Source organism: Chionomys nivalis, chromosome 3, assembly GCF_950005125.1.
Source record: "Chionomys nivalis chromosome 3, mChiNiv1.1, whole genome shotgun sequence".
Lineage (NCBI taxonomy): Eukaryota > Metazoa > Chordata > Mammalia > Rodentia > Cricetidae > Chionomys > Chionomys nivalis.
Window position 1 is genome coordinate 103,594,002 of NC_080088.1, and position 22,193 is coordinate 103,616,194.

The 22,193-nt window shown below is 48.6% G+C and overlaps 1 protein-coding gene across 3 annotated transcripts in view; it reads right to left on the reverse strand.

Annotated features, from left to right (window-relative positions):
• The window catches only part of Caln1 (calneuron 1), a 476,552-nt gene that overhangs the window by 374,685 nt on the left and 79,674 nt on the right, over nucleotides 1-22,193 (reverse strand). Inside the window, exon 1 of one of the 3 annotated variants that reach the window (XM_057765692.1) lies at nucleotides 15,940-16,592. The exons of the other annotated variants lie outside the window; for them this stretch is intronic. The gene's annotated coding sequence lies outside the window, so the exon portion shown is untranslated. Of the gene's footprint in view, nucleotides 1-15,939; nucleotides 16,593-22,193 lie in introns of those variants that run through there. 3 annotated transcript variants of the gene reach the window in all.

The window sequence follows — 22,193 nt, forward strand, 5'->3', positions numbered from 1 at the left end:
GTCTTACAACAAATCCCTCAGGGTAAGCGAGGGCTGTCACACCTAAACTTCCCACAGTTCTGTGTCCACGTCTATAAAAACAGCGGTTACCGCGGTATCCGCCTCACGAGGTTGTTAAAGGGATTAAATGCTCTAATGCATGGGAATTACTTAGAAAAGACTGCTTATGTAACCAGCTCCAATGCACCATCATCATCCCAAAGGCAACTTCCACGCGCCTCCTGAGTGTCCTCTTCCTGCTGAAGAGAAAAACACCCAGCCTGCACCATTAGAGTCCCCAGAGTTCACCCTTCCAATCTTCGTCACAAGTCAGGTTGCCAAACAAGAAATGGACAGAAAAAAAATGATGCCCCTGTCACTGGCATAGTGGCGCCCCTCTTTAATCCCAACATTAGGGAGGCAGAAGAAGGAAGGTGGATGGATCTATGTGAGTTTGAGGCCAGACTAGTCTACATAACAATCTCAAGGCCATTCATGGCTACATAGTGAGATACTGTTTCAACAATAAACTGTCAATTATTACAGACTCAAGTTGAAAGGAGTGTGATATGGGGAAGGGAGTCAGCAGTTAAGAGCATGTCCTATTCCTGCAGAGGACCTGAGTTCAAACCCCACCCCCAGGTCAGGTGGTTTACAACTTCCTCTAACTCCAGCTTCAGGGGGATCTGATGCCCTCTGCTGGATTCTGTGACCACCCACAGGCGCACGCGCGTAACTCTCACAAAGACACACATCCATCTAGTTAAAAATAAATGTTTAAAAAAGACAAAAAAGTGGGAGGAACAGGTCTGCTAAATAGACTTTATTAGTCATCCCAGGCTGAGCGCATCACGGCTGGGTGACAAATGCCAAAGGGCGTCAGCAGGCGCTGTTCTGACAAGGGGGTCCACAGATTCGCAATACCAATTCCAAAGGGCATCAACAGGCGCTGTTCTGACAAGGGGGTTCATAGATGTGCAATACTGATTCCTGCACATACGAAATATTTTTTATTTGTTTCAATGATGGGAGAAAATATCTGGGGTCCCGAGCTAGCATGGTGGTTTTGTGCTGAGCAAGGCACCCTACAGTAGAACTTCATCTGCAGAGTAGCAACGGAGCTTCAGCCAAGGTAGCAGGTCTAAGCAAAGTGCTTCATTGTGTTTAGGTGGGTGGGGTTGTTGGAGGGAGGAGATGGGGGGAAAAATCACAAGTGTAATTCACAGAGATGTGTGTCTCCAGTCACAGGTACCTGGAATGTGACTACACCCAAAGTCCTTCTGGATGTTTCTGTCTCATCCTTCCCTGCGCGCAGAGCAACAATGCATGGGAGCTGGTGTCCCCCCAGTCTTCACCACAGTGTACTTACTCTGGTCCAGGTTGAGCCTGGTTTGCTGGGCTCTAGGCAGGTCACTGTGGTTCTATTTCTCTTGGTAAAAACCAAGTAGTAGGCCTAGCATGGGAGCACAAGCCTTTAATTCCAGCGCTGGGGAGACAGAGGCAGGTGAGTCTCTGAGTTCAAAGCCAGCTTGGTCTCCAAAGTGAGTTTCAAGACAGCCAACACTACATAGAGAGACTTTATCACAAACAAACAAAAAATGTTTCTAACATCCTGTCCTCTTTCTCTCTCTCTTCCATGTTCTGCACTAGATTGGGCCCATCAACATTTCCATTATGGAGTAGGGCGGGGCTCATGAGGTCCCATCCCCCCCGAAGATACATACACAGTTAATGGTTGCTAGGGGGAGGGGCTTATGCAGCACTGCCCCTCCTGAAGGATCTGTATAGTTAACGATACCTAAAGCGGAGATACTCATGAGGCTGAGGATAGTTAGTTAGTTATAAGTAGTTAATGGTTATTGGGTGTGGGAACTGAACCTAGGGCCTCCCCCATTCTAGGAAGGCATTTTTCCAGCCCCTTACTGCTGTATTCTAGGTAGGGGCTCAAGTGATTTGGAAACAAGGTCTGAGATCCAGGCTGGCCTTGAACTTACCACACTTTTGCCATAGCTAGCCTGATGCATCTTGATTTCTTCATCAATAAAGTGCTGGATTGGGGGGGGGGGTAGTGAACATATTAGATAGGGTAATGTTCTTGAAGCTGCTACGATTCTGTGTGCCTTCTCGCCAGATATAGGACGTGTTCTTAAATACATCTGTATAAAATGAATCATCGAGCACAGATCAGATTTAAGGCAGAGCAACTGATTTTTCAAATGAGCAGCAGGAACGCCAGAGGCTGCAACACGACATCAGTGTGCAGTACAGATGTTTGCGGCTATAAAGATGTTTACACTGTAATTAGGCCTGTTATCAGTACACACACAGATTAGGCTTGTGGAATGAATGAAACTCGCAAATGTCCCATTTTCCATCATATTTGAAGTGCCTCCCTAATTCTTGAGTTAGCTAAAATAAATCCGTTTTCCCACTAACCGAATCACAGGTGAGTGGAGAAAAGGAAGCTACATGTCCAAATGCATGACACTTAATCATCATGTTCCTCATTTTCCTGTCTACACAATGGGGTGACTGTGTTCCCTTCACTACCAAGTGGCATTCTCAGATGGGGAGAGGGTTCAGCCATTTACTGGATGCCACACAAGCACAGAGACCCGAGTTTGATCTCCAGAGCCCACATAAAAGCCAGACCCAGTAGCATCCACAGGTCCAGTCATCCTACAGCAAGAAAAGCCGAGAGAGGAGGATTCCAGATGCTCATCGAGCAACCAGCCTGCTGTGTAACACGACAAGCAAAGAGAGCATGCATCAAAACAAGGCTGAAGGTGGGGACTCCCAGCTCAGATTGTCCCCCGACCTCCCCATGCTCACTGTGTCATGCTCACACCTACAAACACACACACACACACACGAGGGGGGGGCACCTCTGACAAGTTTGCTGTGCTGTGATGGTCAATATTGTTTGCCATCTCCACAAGATCTAGGATCTCCCAAGAGATAAGCTGTAAGCCTCCAGGCTGGCCTGTGAGAGAGTTTCTTAAGTGAGGTAGGATGACCCACCTTGAATGGTGATGTCACCACCACATGAGCTGAGCTCCCAACCTAACAGAAAGGAGAAAGTGAGCTGAGCACCAGCATCCACCTGATTCCTGACTGTGGTTGCCATGTGACCAGCTGCCTCACTGTCCTGTCGCCATGCCTTTCCCATCATGATGGACTGTGCACCCTTAAAGCATGAGCCACACTGAATCCTTTCTTCCTTGAGTTGTTTTGGTCAGGCATTTCGCTACAGCCATGAGAGACACACACTTGTTCACTCTTCCCTTCAGCAAGAAACGATGTGTGGGTCCTAGTGGCTCTTCTATTGCTGCCACAAACATCACGACCTTTCCTGCCCACCTTACAGCCCGTCATCCAGGGAAGCCAAGGCATGAACTCAAGGCAGCCACTGAAGCAGAGACTACAGAGGAACACTGTTCACTGCCTTATTCTCCATAGCTTGCTCTGCTTTCTAATGCAGCCCAGACCCACCTGCCCAGGGAGTGACACCACCCATGATGGGCTTGGCCTTTCCACATATCCCTCAGGGGCTTGAGAGATGGCACAGTTGTTAGGAGGGCATAATCTTCTTGCGGAGGACCTGGGTTCCGTTCTCAGCACCGACACAATGGCTTATGTCTATCCTTAACTCCAGTTCCAGAGGATCCAGCACCCGCTCTGGCCTCCATGTATACTAGGCAAGCATATAATGAACATAGATATATACATGTAGGCAGAGCACTCATACATATTAAATTAAAATATTTTTTTTTTAAAGAAAGGAAAAGCCCCCACGGAATCGTCCATGTGTCAGTCTAATGGAGACAATTCCCGAACGGGGTTCCCTTCTACTTTGTGCCAAGTTGACGAAAACCAGCTGTCACAGTGTCAGTGAGCGGTAACTGGGATGAAGACATCCTTGTTAATGTTTTGTTTTGTTTTACTTTTCTTTCACTCATTTCTATTTATTACGGAGGTGCTTGCAGGTACGCCCATGTGCACAAGTGACACACTTGAAGAGACACTTGTAGGGGGAGGTTTTCACTCTCATTATGTGGCCATTTGGTAGCCCAAGTGATCTATTTTCCCCTAGATTTTGTTTCAAAGGCTGTTTCTGTGTTTTTGATATGCTTAAAATAAAATACAGATGTCTTAAAAAAAAAAAAAAAAAAAAAAAAAAGACTGGAAAAGGAAAGGGTCAGCCTGGACTCAAAATCTCCCCATGAATGTTCCCTGTCTGGGGGCGGGGCGAATCTCCGCGACAGGGAGCCTCCGTGGGAGATGTGAGCCACTGAGGCGGGCCTTGAGAATTACAGTTCCACCAAGCTGTTTCTTGGTCTGCCAAAGTGTGAGAGCAAAACAGACTAGGAGGCGCACCATCACTGATCAGCACTGGCCACCATGCCTTCCCGGCCAAGCTAGGCTGTTCCTCACACACAGTGAGTCAAACTGCTTCCATCAAGGTTGGAGTTCAGGACCTGAGAGCAAGCCTTCTTGCTACTCCACCAAGCATTACCTCTGAGCAACGAACTTGCTCATACCAAAGGAAATACAGCAGGAACCATGAAGGATGCTAGGGCACAGTCATACTAAGTTAGCTTTCTTATACAGCCCAGGCCCACTTGCCTAGGGACTGATGCTGCCCGTGGTGGGCTAGGCCGGCCATGGGTTAACAGTTAAGGCACCCATGGCCACAGGCGGAGCTTATCTGGGCAATTCTTCAGCTGAGGTTCCCTCTTCCTGGGTAGCGATACTTTGTATCAACTTGACAGTAAAAAGTAACCAGCATACCTCCAACCCTGGTATGTCCTGATACTACAGTTATCATGGGACAACAGACAGATCATCCAAAAATACACCCATGTTTCCAAGTGCCAAGCACTCTGCATTTTTTTCTCTCCCTGTTTTCCAAAGATAGTATTCCACTATAATAAATATGTCAGCAATATAATTAGCTTTACCACCGAATTTGTTTTCCTATTGCCAAACTTTTGTTAATGAAAAAAAATGCCAATGATTTGTAGCCACGATAGCAACTTTGGAGCTCTTGTACAGGAACAATAAAGTGCAGTGTTCAAAGATGAGTTTTTAATGAATATTTAATTGCTCTATTCTTTATAAGTATAAATTATGGTTTCGGTGAACACTGTGAGTACTGAGAAAGCAAAAACTTTTCCCTTCTCTCTGCGAAGTTGTGCTTTTAAGTTCCCTAACCGTTCTTTTCAGGGGTGAAAATCATCTGTGTTTCATAATCTTCTAGGAAGGCATTCCAGAAGTGATATGGGGGGGGGAGTAACTTGCTATGACAAGCCTCTAAATCGATGACATCATGGTAGGAGGAGTTTTCAGATATTTGTTCTGTTTTTTTTATTTATAATAATGTGTGTGTCTACATGGGGGTGTGAAGGGTGTACATCTGAGCACACTGTCCTCAGAGGCCAGAGGAGGATGTCCGATGCCCTGGAGCTGGACTCACAGGAGGTTATGAGCTGCTCGATGTGGGAGCTGGGAACCAAACTGAGGTCCTCTGGGAGAGCAGCGAATGCTCCTAACCACTGAGCCATCTCTCCAGCCCCACAACGTGAGGCGTTTAACATGCACACACAGAGAACTACAATCTAAGTACCCGAAACATTAATGGTCTGGAAAGTGAATATGAGAAAGCTACTTTCGTTTCTTAGTGGAACATCTCTCCACTGTCTTGATTTCTATTTAGAAACAAAAGAGGGCCTAGATTTAAAAAGACTTCCTGAGAAACAGGGGTGATCCAGGTGTGATGGAACTGGCCTGTAAGCAGTCCCAGCACTTGGGAGATGGGGGCAGAAGGATCAGAGGGTCAAGGGCAGTCACAGCTACCTGAAGAAAGTTCTAGGGACCTGGACTATGAAAGACCCTGTCTCAAAAATAAGAAGAATATAAGTAAATAAATAAGATTGTTGAAATGGGAATTGTGAAGTATATCTGTAGTAAGCCCAGCACTCAGAAGGCTGAGACAGGAGGATCAAAGGTTTTGTGTCAGCCTGTGCTACATCGCAAGACCCTGACTCAATGAAAGAAAAGTTTATTTTACATGTTTATGTTCACACATGTGGAGGCCAGAAAACAGCCTGTGCTATCTTTCTTTAGGTTATTTTCTCCGCTTTGCTTTTTGAGACAGGGTCTCTCAGTGATTGACCTAGAACTCACCAAGAAGGACAGTCCGGCTGACCAGGGAGCCCCGGGCATCTTCCTGTCTCCGCCTCCCCAGTACAGTGATTACAAGTGTGCTCCACCATACCTGACTCTCTCACGTGAGTTCTGGACATTGAACTCAGGCATTTTAACAACCAAAACACCCTCCCAATGCAAGAAAAGTTTACTTTTTGAATTAAAAAAAACTTTCCAAAAAGATAAAATAAAACAAAGGACCACACACTGGGGAGCAGGGTAACATTAGTGCTGTGTCTTCAGTCCCCTGAACTTTTTTTTTAAATATTTATTTATTATGTTTACAATATTCTGTCTGTGTATATGCCTGCAGGCCAGAAGAGGGCACCAGACCCCATTACAGATGGTTGTGAGCCACCATGTGGTTGCTGGGAATTGAACTCAGGACCTTTGGAAGAGCAGGCAATGCTCTTAACCTCTTAGCCATCTCTCCAGCCCCTTCCCTGAACTTTTGACACTGGGTTTTCAGAGCAGAACTAAATAGATGGCTAGGTGGGTAAAAGCACTTGCTGTGGAAACAAGAAGATCCAGGTCCAGATGCCCAGTTCACACATAGAAGTGGGGAATGGTCATCATACCTGGTCCTGTCACCCCAGAGCCGTCAGGTGAGAGGCAGGCAGACGCTAGGTGCTTACTAACCAGGCAGCCTCCACTTCAGGCCCTGTCTCAAAGACAGAGGGAGAGAGCAACAGAGGAAGATGTCTGATGCCTCTGACCTCTGCATACGTGTACATGGAGGATGCACCTATACACACAGTACACATACCCACACACACATGCACACACAAATAAAAGTATATAAATATATCTTTTTCTAAAAAAGAATTTAAAAGAGGCCAGGTGTGATGACTCACAAGGAATCTCTACACTTTGGAAGATGGAGTTTAGAGGTTACAGCAAGTTCAAAGTCGGCCTGGGCTACATGAGAAGACCCTGATTCCCCCCACTGCCAAACAAAAGAATTTCAAAAAAAATTTCCAATTATGAGAGAAATGTGCCTTCGTTGTCTTTTAAAGTGGAGTCATTGATTGCATGCGTAAGAATGTTCTGCCTGGATGAATGTATGTGCACCACCTGGTACCCATGGAGGTCAAAAGAAGAGGTCAGAAGAGGGTCCTAGGATTAAAAAAAAAAGTTGTAAGCTGTCATGTGGGTGCCGAGAACCAAACCTGGGTCCCGAGAACCAAACCTGGGTCCTCTACAAGAACAACAGGTGCCCTTAACAACTGAGCCACCTGTCCAGTCCCTGCATTCATTTTCAAAACAAATAGAATTTCAATCATTCACTGTACCCGCACCACTGGGCCAGCTGGGTTAACATTTTCAGTCCATTTCTTTCCATTTGTACTTTTATGCCATTTTTTTTCAACAGAACTGAAATTGTACTACAAATGCATCTTTTTTCTGTCCCCACATTTAATTGGCACAGTAGAAATCACTAAATTAAGGTCAGCAAAGCATTTTCTCTCCATCTGTCACTTGGAAGCACTGCGATCTGTAGTTCTCTGTTAGGAGATGGAGGCTGGGTTTCCTGGAGGAAGGTGGTGTGTGCGGAATGCGTTTCTGCTGGGGAGCTTGGGAAAATACAAACCGAGACAGTGAGTGTGGCTGGTACAGGCCTGTGATTCCAGAACTCGGGAGACCAAGCTAGAGCAGCCTGGACTGCCGAGAGAGACCCTCCCTGCCTCAAACACACACACACACACACACACACACACACACACACAGGCCTGTGGAGATGATCCAATGGGTAAGAAGAGCACTTATTGAGCCATGAGGGAGCTGAATTCAAATCTCCAGCGCCCGTGTATAAAGTGTAGTGTGTGTGTGTGTGTGTGTGTCTGTCTGTCTGTCTGTCTGTCTGTCTGTCTGCTTGCCTGGGGCAGGGGGCGGGGTGCGCCACTGGGGATTATTGGCTTTCAGCCCAGCCCCAGGTTCAGTTAGAACAGTGATTCTCCACCTTCCCCATTATCACAGTGCTTTAATGCAGTTCCTCAGGCTGTGGTGACCCCACCACTACAAAATCATGTTCATTGCTACTTCGTAACTGTCATTTTGCTACTGTTATCAACCATAAGGTGAATATCTGACACGTGAGATATCTGATGTGCAAAACCTCTGTGAAAGGTTTGTTCAAAACCCCCAAGGGGGTTCGACCCACAACTTGAAAACCAACAAGTTGGAGAACCTGTCTCAAGGGAATAAGGGAGAGCAGGACATCCAACATTCATCAGCTCACCTACACATGTGTACATACAACACACACACACATGCACACACACACATACACACACATACACACACATACAACACACACACATACACACACACATACAACACATACACACACTAAAAACTAGGAATGCAGCTACCAAATGGCCCAGTCTAGCATTCCTACATATATCCCAGCGCTCTCAAAAGCAACACAATCACAAGAGTCCGAGACACGGAGCCAGCGAGACGTCCACCAGCAGAGGAGTGGATGGAGAAACCGTGATGCGTGTACACAGGGAGGTTCTATTCAGTCGCGAAGAAGCCTGAAAATATTCTCACCTACCTGAAAACGGTTAAGTTAGACTCAGCAAGACAAACACCGCATTTTCTCTTGTTTGTAGAGCTTAGAGTTTATAGGGCTGCATAAGACAATTGCTATGACATACAAAATATAAAAGCAGAAGAGAGACCAGGAGAAGGAAAGGGACTCAGGAGGGAGAAGACGGGAACAAGAGAGAAAGGAGAGACGGGGATGAATCTGGTCAGAGCACATGTTGTACTTGAAAGAAATTGTCTTGAGAACTCTGACATTGCATGCCGTCACTACAGACCAATTAAAACCAGAGCAAAGAGGATCATCAGGACGGCTCAGGTGGTAAAGTTGCTTACAGCCAAGCCCAATGACCTGAGTTCAATCCCTGGACTCAGACGGTGGGAGGAGAGAACGGAGCCCTGACTCCTACAAGCGATCCTCTTACTTCCATGTGCACATAAGCTAATGAAGGTTTTCAAATAATAATGAACAATAAATAGCTATAGCACTGACCTGTTTAAAACTCTCCAGAGCCCTTCTCTCAGTATCAACTCCAAACTCCATATCAGTATCAACTCCAAACTCCATATAAGTGCCACTCCGCACGCCCCCACAAACGGGTCTCCTGCCCCTCTAAGCCCATCTCCTGCTACAGTAGCCCACCCACTAGTCACCTGACATACCCAGTGCATTACAACCACACGACCTTGGCACGGGCTGTTCCCACCCGGTCCATGGCCCTTTGTTTTGTGGCTTCAGACAACGCTGGTGTCGGTGTAAATATCTCCCTGGGAAGATGCTTCTTGTCCACCCAATCTCAAGTCACCCCTGCGACTCAGTGATATACTATTACTAATTCTATTTAATTTTTAAGACAGAGTCTCCCTGTGTCTAGCCCATGCTAGCCTAGAACTTGCTACAGAGCCCAGGCAGACCTCAACTTCACGGCCACCATCCTTCCTTGGCTTTCCAGGCACTGGGATGATAGGTGTGTACTGCCACCCCCTGTTTATGTACCCTTATTTCTCTGTTTTACCTTTGTAGTGTGTCTTACGCCTCCAGGGCACGAGAGCACCGCCCCTCCCTGAGGAGCTCACAGTTTTCCCCCAGAGCTGGTGAGAGACTCTTTGTACACCGCTTGGATGAATGAAGGAGTCTCAAGCACCTGAATTTGTGGGGCATAAGATAAAGCAACCTACTTTTAACTGGCCACATTCACAGCCACAAAGATCCCTAATGAGGCGTTTTTAAAATAGGTCACTACCTTCTCCCACAGTCTAGGCCTGGAGACCAGCTCGCAGGCCTGTCTATGGGAAAACAAACCAGTTATGCAGTCTTGGTGTGACTTGACTACTGCTTCTCTGCCCTGTCACCTAAACCAGCCACCCTCCGGTCCTGGCTATGTTAGACCCGCCTGTGCCTCCTACTTCAAATGGAAATCAGGAAAGCTGCTGTGGTGAGGCACACCTGGGGAGACAGCAGGGGATCAGGAGTTCAAGGTCATCTATCTATCTATCTATCTATCTATCTATCTATCTATCTATCTATCTATCTATCGGTACACAGCTAAGTTTGAAGTCTGCTCAATCTACACTAAAGACACCATTTCAAAAGATGAAAAAGAGGGAAAAGGAAAAGGAAAAGGAAAAGGAAGGAAGGAAGGAAGGAAGGAAGGAAGGAAGGAAGGAAGGAAGGAAGGAAGGAAGGAAGGAAATAGAGATTGTTCCAGAAAATGATCTCTTATCCCCCGCCCCCCCATGACCTTTAAGAAACTTACCCCTAACCAAGCACTGCCTTCGGTTGTGCCCTCAGGTATCAAACATGCAGAACGAGCACCCAGTCATCATGGGTGCAAACGAGACTGGGCAGGGCCTGCGGAGATGTCTAGATGGGTAAGGCAATTGCCAAGTAAGCATAAGGACCAGCGTTCAGATCTCCAGAACCCATGTGCATTCTTGGCGGGTGGGGCTGGCCACCCAGAATGACAGTACTCGGAAGGCAACAGACGACCGACCCCTCCAACAAGATGGCTAGAGCAATCAGTGAGCTCTGGGTTCAACTGAGAGACCATGCTTCAGTGAATGAGGTGGAGAACCTAGAGGAAGACTCCAAAAAAAAAAAACCCCTCAGGGCCCCCCACACACACCTGTGTGCAAGCCCACCTGTGCACACATGCACACAACACACACACACATATACACGTGTAAAATGTTGGGGAAACCAAAAAACGGTTGGAACCATTTTCTTCCACACACCGAAAGAGAGGAGGCCCAGGAAAGTTCTTGCCTCCAGGATCCCTTTAACTGCCCAGCTACCATGGGTCACAAACTAGTTCTCCAAGAACATCCCTACCCCGGAGAGTCCCCCATCATCCCTTGCAGGTCAGGCTGACAACCTGAGTCCACTCCTTGAGACCCACATGGTAGGAGAAAAGAGCAGATTCCTCTGGGCTTCATCTGCACCCCATGGTTCACAGGCTTGTGCGCATGCAAAGTAAATAAACAGACAAAGCCCGGGCTCAGCCATTAAGAGCACCTGCTGCCTCTGCTGAGGACCCGAATTAGGACCCTAGCACTCTTGCCAGGTGACTCACAACCACCTGCAACTCAGAAAGGGACCTCATGCCTCTGGCATCCGAGGGTGCCAGCATCCGCATGCCTAAACCTCCACACAGACACACATGCGTTATCGTAATTTAAAATGTTATTTTAAAAAAAAAAAAAAAAAAAACCAATAACCAACAAAAGCCTTACCACAAAAAGAACAAGAGCTCCACAGACTATGTACGTGAAACACCAGTGCTCCTGTCTTGGCATCGGTCTCTCCCATAGTCCCTCATGCTTGCCTAGTCCACAGCATTAGCGGGGGCAGTGTCCAGGCCTCTGGTGTGTCCCCTTCAGTATCTCTCAGTATCATTCAAGCCCTGGTGGAGATCTGGGTCCTAAGCAAAGACTCCTGCCTATCCCCCGACTTCTTCTCTTGTTCCTCCCTCGTCTCAATCTTTAAGCTCAAGAATGTCAAACCCTCCCTTGCTATCTAATAGTGTATTCTGGCTTTAGAGGTTCGAGACAGGATCTCATGTATTCCAGGCTGGTCTCAAACTCACTACACAGGTTAGGGTGACCTTGAACTCCTGGTCTCCCTGCCCCCATCGCCACCTCCCAGAGTGCTGGGACTCTAAGTGTGCACCACTATGAAGTGCTGGAGATCTAAAGAGGCTCTGCGTGCTAGGCAAGCGCTCTACCAACTGAGCCGTATCCCCAGCCAATGTGGGATGTGTAACAATTAAAAAGATAAATCACTTTGAAACCGCCAGGTCAGAGGCAGCCACTGCATTTGGAGTCTCCTCCTTTCCGGCTGCGCTGAGCAGCGGCCTCAACTGGAGCCTTTAACCCAGGAGGAGGGCTTCGTGGCTTGAGAGTCAGGGAGCATGCTGTCTTAAAGCATGAGCGGCGACTGCAGATTCTAACTACAGGCATCTAAGCCTCAAGTGAAGGGCAAAGAGAGGCCACCCATCCTGTACCCACGTGGAATGATCTACAATAATAATGATGACAAGGAGGGGGAAACCGGAGAGGGAAGGAGAAAGAGAGGAAAAGGGGGGAGGGGGAAGAAGGGGAAAGATGAAGAGGTGGAGGAAGAGGGAAAAGAAAAGGAAGGGGTCTAATTGGCTGAGGATGTGGCTTAGGAGGTACAGGGTCTGCCAAGCATTCACAGAGCCCCAGGTTCCATCCACAGTCCTGCATCCATGGGGCATGGTAGCACATGCCAATCATCCCAGCACTCAGGGCAGGAGGATACAAGTTCGAGGCCATCCTGAGCTACAAGCCAGATCTTGTCTCAAGGGGTAAAAAAAAAAAATGTGGGGTGGGAGTTAAATATCTGAAGGTCATCATCGGAGCCAGAATTAGCTAATGAGAGTCAGTTCCCAGCTTGGTCCCCCTCCAACAAACATGTGTCGGCACAGTAATGGGTTCACCAGCTTCCCACTGTGCACACAGCCCCAAGGACCAGCTCCCATGCTAGTGACCGCTGGGCACACTGGCTCCTCCAAGAACACACGTTATGCTAAAGCAATTTTTAAGCTGGGTCTGGTAGCACGGTCCTGTAATTCCAGCACTGGGAAGGGAGAGGCAGAAGGAGAGATCAGCCTGAGCCACTGAGATCCTGTCTCAAAGAAAAAGAAGGGAGGGGGAGAAAGAAGGAATTCTAAATGGGAACCCTTCCCTGCCCTGTATTTAAGTCCTAATCACAGACTTTGTGATGAGAAGGTAAATGCTAAGTCCAAAAGAGTAGATACTGGGCTGTGGAGACAGCTTGGTCAGTGAAGGACTTGCTGTATAAGCACGCATGAGGACCTGAACTTGATTGGGACGTGGTGGCACACACTTGGAATCCCATATCCTGGAGGAGCCCTGGGACTTCATAGCCAGCCTCACATATTCAGCAAGCACTCCAGTTTACACACACACACACACACACACATATACAATATAACAATATTCAATATAATAAATTTCAATATTTTTTTAAAAACCAAGAGGGATAGTACCTGATGAATGAAAGACAAGGTTGACCTCTGACCTCCACACTTGCACACCCACACACATCGGCACACCCACACAAACATGAAACAAAAAAGGAAAAAGGAGCAGCTATCAGACACCTCTACCCTGTCATCCACAGAAGAAGAGGGTCCATCCAAAGGTCCCCTGTTAAGACTGTGATTTTTCTCAATGGTACTAGCTGAGTTAAACTATTTCTTTCTCTGTTCATTTGTTTTGAGTCAGGGTAAAAATAACGTGGATGGTCAATTGGTTGATTTAGACACAGTCTCACAATACAGCCCAATCTGGCCTCAATCCTCCTGCCTCAGCATCCCAAGTACTGGGAGTTACAAGCCTTGGCCACCATTCCTGGCTACTTAGTTTCTTTCTACAAAGCCTCTACCCCACACTCTCAGTGAAGGCTGGGTTGGTGGCAATAGTCACTTTCAGGGTCTGAGGGGAGGTGACATTTTGGTGAACAATCCTAAAACAATTTTTAAAGGTGCCCCAACTGTTTCGATTAAACCCCCAGCAAGCTTCAACAGACTCCGAAAATGCCACCCTTCTGAAGCCACTCACCTCAGGGGCAGCCTTGGCGTCTGCCAGGACCCCCTGTATTGCTTAGAGAAGAAGCAAACAAACTCCAGGACCAGAGCCCCATGGGTGAATGCTGAACTAGGCACAACAAGGGAGCTGCCTGCCTAGAGGCCTGAAGGGTAGAGTCAGACTTCAGCCAACACCTCACAGTGCAGAATTAGCAAATCAAAACCAGCTCTAGGAGGTGGGGACTTCACTCAGAGGTAGAGTACTCCCTGTATATGCATGCATGGCCATGGTTTCATCTCCAGTGATGCAAACTTAAAAAATAAATAAAATCAGGGCTAAAGAGATGGTTCAGTGGTCAAGCGTGTTCGCTGCTCTTGCCCGGAGAACCTGAGTCTACTTCCCTGTGCCCATGTCAGCTAGCTCACAACTGCATGTTAACTCCAACTCCAGGGAGATTCCATGCCTCTGGCCTCCAACACACCACACCACACACACACACGCACACTCACACACACACCGCTATATACATAAAAATAAGAAATTGATAAATAATAAAAAACAATTCACATTCTGATTGTCACCTTACATAAACAAGCAAACAAACAAATAAAAATGCTAAGTCGCCCCCTCCAACACTCCAACAACCCGGACGACAGCCGGAGTCTTGCTGTCCTGTTGGGAGGGACAATGTGTCTTGCTCCACCCTGTAAGACAATTCCACACCAAACGGCTTTACAACCTCTCTGCTAAGCTCTGATTCTGGTGGTTTTGTGTGTGTGGTTTGTTTGGTTTTTTTTTTTTAAGTTGATCTTTGCAACTGGGAGACAGCAGTTAGATGCAGAACACGAGTCTCCCCACGTGCAGAAATACTGTGGTATCGAGCACACGCACGGGGGTTAGCACAGCCCCCAGTTCTTTCTACAGGTCTCAGGAACTCCGCAGTCCAGGCTGCACCTGGCCACTGCAGATGTAGTTAATACCACAATTTACCAGACTTCACAGCCACGGACCACAGGGTCTCTCGGGTGCTATGTTTTGAACCCAGGAATATCTCCTTTTTATGTTTTAAAAAAATAAAAAAGCAATTAAAAGAAAAAAAAGAATAGGCTGGGTCCTTGGGATGGCGCCCCAGTCTTGGCACCTAAGGAACTGCATGCAGACACCGCTTCCCCTGGAGCTAAGGAATGAGGCGCAAATGGGATCTCACAGACTCCTGGTGCAAAGGAACAGCTTTGAGAAGAAACGCCCCGGATGGGGGCCGAAGGTGCACGTGGCCCGCACTGTGGAATCAAACCGCAGTGCTGGGTCCCGACTTAGCACCACCTGCCAGTGGGTCGAAGCATCCTGGGGACCTCCAGAGCCCTGAGACAGGACTAGAACTACCTGCTGCTGCCCAGGCGCCCTCAGACCAAGTCTGAGGAAGTTCACTCCCCAGAGCGCTGGTCTGGAGGAGCTGGGCAACCCAGCAAACCTGTCTTGCACTAGAGAGGCAGTCTACCTCTTCACTGGATCTGGATTAGTTCCAAAGCTTGCCACTCGGGGTCCCGGTGGGACTGCCTGAAGCCTCTAGGGTCACCCCCATGCGTTCCAAAACCACCGATCCTGCCCAAGGGGGCGAGCATCAGGGATAGGGGACTGGAGGTGGCGTGAACCATACCTCCCACCTCCCCCTATAGATCGCCATGACTCCAGCTTCCCGGAGACCAGGAAGACACCAAGGACTCCCACTTAGACTGCTATGCAGATCGGATCCCTGACACCCAGAGCTCCCTTTCCCACAACCTGGGCGTCTTCGGGGGACGCGCAGTCCGGTAGCCACTGGCACCCAAGACTCCACGAGCTGGCACAGTCCCGGGATCCCCAAGAGTAAATCCAGGCCCTTCTGCAATTGCAGCGTCCCTCACCCACCCTAAGCATCAAGAGAAATCGAAGTGGTACGGGTGATACCCCGGCCCTGAGAGGTGGGGTGCTTAGAGCGGGGCCAACAGGTCCGGGAGGCGCTTGTGGGCAGCACACCCGCCCACTCCGAGGCGCGCTAGGGTAGGGGCATCCGGGAAGGGACCATGGAAGCAGCGAGGGAGGCAAGGATGCAGGGAGGATGCGGGATGAGGACCGGGAGAGAGCAGCACTCACCTCTCTTGGAGCCCGGGCTCCGCTGCCCGGCTGCCCAGGCACCTCCTCCGAGGCCCGCAGGGAGGGGGCGACGCAAAACCGAGCGCTCAGCCTGGCGCTCACACGCGTCCCCGCGCGGGCATCCTTCCTCTCTGCCACCGGCTCCCACGGCGTCCCCCACTCCGGTTGGGAGGCAGCTTTGCCCAACCCAGTGGCGCCCGGGAACCCCGTGCAAGTCTTTCCCTTGAGTCTCTCTGCTGATTTTTGCAGAGCCCGCGGTGATCCAGGCTGCTCCTTCCGACCCTGTCCTTGTCCTCGCCTCCCGTCTAGGGAAACGTGCGCCCCGCACCCCCTGCACCGAGCTCGCCTCTACCCCTCCCGCGCCCGCTGGCCGCGCGGGCTCAGCCCATGTGCGCGGCTGCCTCCTCGCTGCGCCCCGGAGCCCAGTGGCCGAGGCCCCGCCGGAGTTGCGCGCCCCAGAAACTCCATGCAGCTCCGGCCTCCTCCCCCAGTGCCTCCCCGGCTCCTCCCGAGAAGCCTGGCGATCTCTAGCAAAACGATCCCTTTCCACTCTTGCCCTATTCCTCCAAGCCTGGTTACTGGGCTGACTTGGCCACCCCAGTCTCTCCCCGATTTTCTCCTGGGATTAGGGAGCTCCCACCCCCACCCCCCAAAGCCTCTCCAATGGCTCCCTCCGTTTCCAGGCAGCGCAACCTGAGGAACGCCTCGGTGCGCGCGCACTCGCTTTCTCTCTCTCTCTCTCTCTCTCTCTCTCTCTCTCTCTCTCTCTCTCTCTCTCTCTCTCTCTCTCTCACACACACACACACACACACACGTGCACGCTGCACACGCAGGCAGACACACGCGGGAGGTGGCGAGCTGCAGCTTAGCAGCTGACCCTCCTTCCTCTCCTCCCCAAAGAAGCTGCCCACGTTCACTTTCACCAATTGCTTGTTTCTATTAAACACCTCAACCACAACCCAAGCATGCCCACCCTCCCCTTAACTCCTTCTTTCCCGGTCCCACAGTTAGACCAGGGTCACCAAAATTCATGGGGGAAGAGGTGTCGGCGGAAAGGCTGCTAGTCAAAACTGGGATGAGAGCAAAATACTGCGGGTCATGCCTTCACAACGTCTAGGAAGGGCATAAGCATGCCCACTCAGCTCTCATCCCGCATCTCTAGAGCCTCAGAAAACGCAGCCCGTCCCCACTTCTACCAAGGTCATAGTATAGATTCCATAAGAAAGAATAGGCACCTTGACACAAGATGTGGGTTGAAAACTTCACAGATGGTTTGCAGCCTAACCTGGAGTTGACTTCCTCTGAAGTCTACACCCAGACAGGATTCTGGACCTCCCTTGCCTGGTACTTGAGGGACAACAATTAGCTTCAAGTTACCACTTAGCTTTCCAGGAGGCCATCCAAGTGTCCAGCTCCCAACAAGACAGTCTTGCTACCAAAGGTAGTCTTATCCAAAAAACGATCAAAGTTCCAAGCACCCCACACACACGCGCGCGCGCAAAAAGCTCCCATTGCCCCTTCCTGGTCCTGGTAGGGTGAGACAAGAAAGATCCACCCACCAGGCTGGTGCTAGCCAATCTTTCCTGGCATCACCTTTCTGTCCAAGCTTCCAGGGTCTTACTACTCCCTACAGGGACCATGAATCCCTGCTCAGCAGCCCACATTATCAGAATCAAATATGTGGGGGACATTCTTGCTCCCATCAGGAACAAAATGGAAAAAGTCATCCTTAGCATTTCACCCAAAAAGCTCAGTCAACAGCTCTCCATTGGCTGCTCCTGCTGCCAAAGGAGTTTGGGCACTGGGGCTGCCATCCAGTCCCACCAATTCCTGAGGATCCCCTCCCCTGTCTGTGCCTCCTGACCTGTCACCTGAGCGGTCTGTTTTTGAGTCCCAGAGGTGCTTGCTACTGGTGGCACACCTTTGACATTTAAGATTTCTTAGCACTCTAGATGGTGGTGGCGCACGCCTTTAATCCCAGCACTCCGGAGGCAGAGGCAGGCGTTTCTCTATGAGTTCGAGGTCAACCTAGTCTACAAGAGCTAGTTCCAGGACAGCCAGAGCTGTTACACAGAGAAACCCTGTCTTGGAAAAAAAAAGGAGGGGGGGAGGAATTACTATCTTTTTATGTCCCAATTTTCCCTCCCAAATTGTCTTGTAGCATTCTTGAGAATCTCTCTCTCTCTCTCTCTCTCTCTCTCTCTCTCTCTCTCTCTCTCTCTCTCTCTGTGTGTGTGTGTGTGTGTGTGTGTGTTTCATTGATATGTATAGAAGGGGTTTCCATTGAAAGCGATAAATAAGCCAGGTGTGGGGGACATCTGTCATCCCAGCACTCAGGAGGTGGGGGCAGAGAATCTGGAACTGGAGGTCAGTCAGCTACTACTGAGTTTCCAGGACAGCCCGAGCTACTATGTGAAGCCCAGTCCAAAAAAAAAAGGTACCACATAGAGTGGGGGAAATCTCATCACATCTCTTTGTGTGAGGGTATGTGGGTGTATATAAGCATGTGGAGGCTAGAGGAACCCACAGATGCTACTTCTCAGTTACCATCCACCTTGGTTTTTGAAACAGGGTCTCCCATTTTCACTTGTCAGCTACACACTGGTTGGCTGAAAAACTCCAGGAATCCCTGTCTCCACCTTCTTAGTGCTGGGATTACAAGTGTATACCGCCGTAACTGTGCAGTTTTTTGCATGAGTTCCTGGGATAGAAGTCAGGTCCTCTCCTGCCTGAGAGCTGCCATGTGTCTATCTAGTGGGCATCTCCCTATGTAATCTGGCCCGTGAATTCCTGAGATCACCCTGCCTTGGCTTCCTGTGCACCAGAATGGCAGGTGTATGTCAGCACTCCCAGCTGAGAGCTGTAACCATCTGTAGATCTTTTAAGAAATTCTTGATCCTATTGCACGTAATGGCTTTGTGGGAGCCCAGGTAGTTTGGATGCTCACCTTAATAGACCTGGATGGAGGTGGGTGGTCCTTGGACCTCCCACAGGGCAGAGAAACCTGCTTGCTCTTTGGGCTGAGGAGGAAGGAAGACTTGATTGGGGGAGGGGGAGGGAATGGGAGGTGGTGGCGGGGAAGAGGCAGAAATCTTTAATAATTAAATTAATTAATTAATAAAAAAAATCAGCAAGAAAAAAAAAAGAAATTGACTTTCAGGATGGAATGCAGGTCAGCAAAGCCCAGTGACAAAGCTACAGAGAGAGAGAGAGAGAGAGAGAGAGAGAGAGAGAGAGAGTTCCTGGTACGGGGTGGGCATGAAGAATCAGTCACATGACCAGAGTGAAACACACCTGACAAAAATTCTCATTCTGTCCTCCCCACTGCCTATGAACAAGTTATTTGTTCTTTCTGAATCTTGCCTTGCCGTCCTCATCTGTAAAATGGGAACAATACTGGCATCTAGCCCTTTAAGGTCTTTGTAAAGATTAAATGCCACCCTGTGAACTAACCATATACTAAGAGTCACTCAGCGCCAAGCCTAGAGTAAGCGTCCACAAACCTGGGCCTTGGTCACCATGTTGTGGAAATTCTTACCCTGGGACCATTTGCCCCCTCTTCACATTTTCCCAGAGTTCACCCTGGAAAACCAATGACTTTATTGGACGTACTTAAAAAGCATGAGTGAGGGGGTAACTGACAGGACTGTGGGGGACCCCAAAACATTTATAGCAAGGAGTCTTTACCCAGCTTAAATGATGCTTTCCCTATAACTATACAAATGGAGCCCCCATTTAATTAACTCTCCCTAGATTACACACTCTAGGACAGTGGTTCTCAACCTTCCTGGTGCTGTGACCCTTTAATACAGTTCCTCCATCGGGGTGACCCCCAACCATAAAATTATTTTCATTGCTACTTCCTAACTGTAATTTTGCCACTGTTATGAATCATAATGTAAATGTTTCTGGAGCTAGAGGGTTGATGGGGGGGGGGGGGTTGTGACCCACAGGTTGAGAACCACTGCTCTAGCACTTTTGAGATCCCATAGACAACCCAAAGCTAGGGCCAAATGGCATACAAATAGTCCCTGGGAGCAGTGGTTGGGATCTCAGAAGAGAGTTCAATGGCCCTCCTGGAATGGAACACCGACAGTTAACAAGCACACTCCTGCTCACAGGCACAACTGATCTGATTAAGAGGGCAGCTGTTTTGCACATGTTTTACAAGTCGTGTTTTACAAGGAGTTAACACATATCAAAGGTGGGGTCTGGAGGGAAGAGGAGTTTGTCTAGATGCTTATGATTATATATATATATATATATATAATCATATATATATATATGCAGGGAGAGATTAATTAAGAAGCTACTCGGCTTGGAAAGGTGGCTCGGTGGGTATAATGCTTGCTGCGCAATAGTGAGGACCTGAGTTCAGATCCCCAGAGCCCATGTATCACGTCTGTAACCTCAATGAGACTCCTACCATGACATGAGAGACGAAGACAAGAGAATTCCTGGAGGATCACAGGGCAGCTAGCCTGGTGTACACCGCAGCTAGCAGCAGAAGACAGACTCTGACTCAAAAAAGACAGAAGGCTGGGAACTCTGGCCTCCACCTCCCCACACACACACACACAAATGTATATGTGTCTACAGAAATACACATGAAGACTGTACATTAACACTTTCACGAATGTTTATATACCTACACAAACACACATGAGAACCATACACATATACATACACACACAAATGTATATGCACCTACACAAACACACATGAAGGCCATACACACACACATACATACACACAAACATACATGCACCTACACAAACACACATGAAGACTATACACACACACACAAATGTACATGCACCTATGCAAATACACATGAAAGTTGTATTTAGATTTTTTTCTGGTTTGGTTTCTGTCCATTTTCACTTAGATTATTTTATTTCTATTGATGTGCATGTGTTTATATGTTTGTGGTGCCTGAGGAGACCAGAAGAGGATGTTTGGTCCCCTGGAGCTGGCGTTACAGACTGTTGTGAACCACCCAACATGGCTGCTGGGAACTGAATTCAGGTCTTCTGCAAGAGCAGCAAGCAGCCGGGCGGTGGTGGCGCACTCCTTTAATCCCAGCAGTCAGGAGGCAGAGGCAGGCGGATCTCTGTGAGTTCGAGGCCAGCCTGGCCTACAAGAGCTAGTTCCAGGACAGGAACCAAAAGCTTCGGAGAAACCCTGTCTCGAAAATACAAAAAAAAAAAAGAAAAGAAAAGAGCAGCAAGCACTCTTAACTGCTGAACCAGCTCCTCAGTCCTGTTATGCTCTGTCCTTTTTAACTTAGGAGGCATGCTCACACATGACACAGTCACATGTGAAGGTCAGAGAACAGCTTGTAGGAGGGGTTAGTTCTTCCCTTCCACCATGTTAGTTCCCTGAGACTACCCTATGACAAGACAATTAGTGAAGAGGCTATACGGGCACAACTGCGGACAATTCTTTTAACTTCTAAAATAAAGGAATCAATCCCAGCGCTTAGGAGGCTGAGGCAGGAGGATTGCTACAGTTGAGGTCAACTTGGGATATATAGCAAAACAGTGTGTACAAAACAAAGAAGAAGTAGGGAGGGAGGAAAAGGAGGGGATGTGGAGGAGAAGAGGAGAAATTGGGGGGGGGTGCTGTGGGAACTCCTTCAGCCAATAGCCTTTAAGGTACTGGCCCACTTGGGCATGGTCTCGTGTACTATAAATGCAGACAAAAAGCGCGTGCAGCCCTCTTCGCTGCTGGATTCAGTTCCAGCTCCCAGCGCACGCAGAGGGCTGCAGATCGCTACCCTGTCTGTGAGTTTATACCCAAATAAATAAACTTTTGTTATACTCCATTCTGGGTTATTATGGAACTCTTTTATACGCCAACAAATTGGCACCCAGCATGGAGCCCAAACCCATGACCCTGAGATTAAGAGTCTCATGCTCTACCTACTGAGCTAGAGGGAAATCCCACATCAGGGGGAGGAAGAGGAGGAGAGGAAGAGGACGAAAACGTGTTACATACCTTAAGACTGCATGACTTTCTTCTCCTCCTCCCTCAACCACCCAAGTGCTGGGACTATAGGCATGTGCCCTCACTTGCAGATAGAAATGCTTTTCCTAGGTGCATCTGGAAGTTTCCATCCATGCTCACATGGTGAAGACTGTTTTCCTTCACCACAGCTTGAGTTCTGTGTTACAATCCCAGTACCAGCATGCTTGGCACGGTATTAATTTCAGTGGAATAATAAATTCACACATTCAACCTTCTTCTCAGTA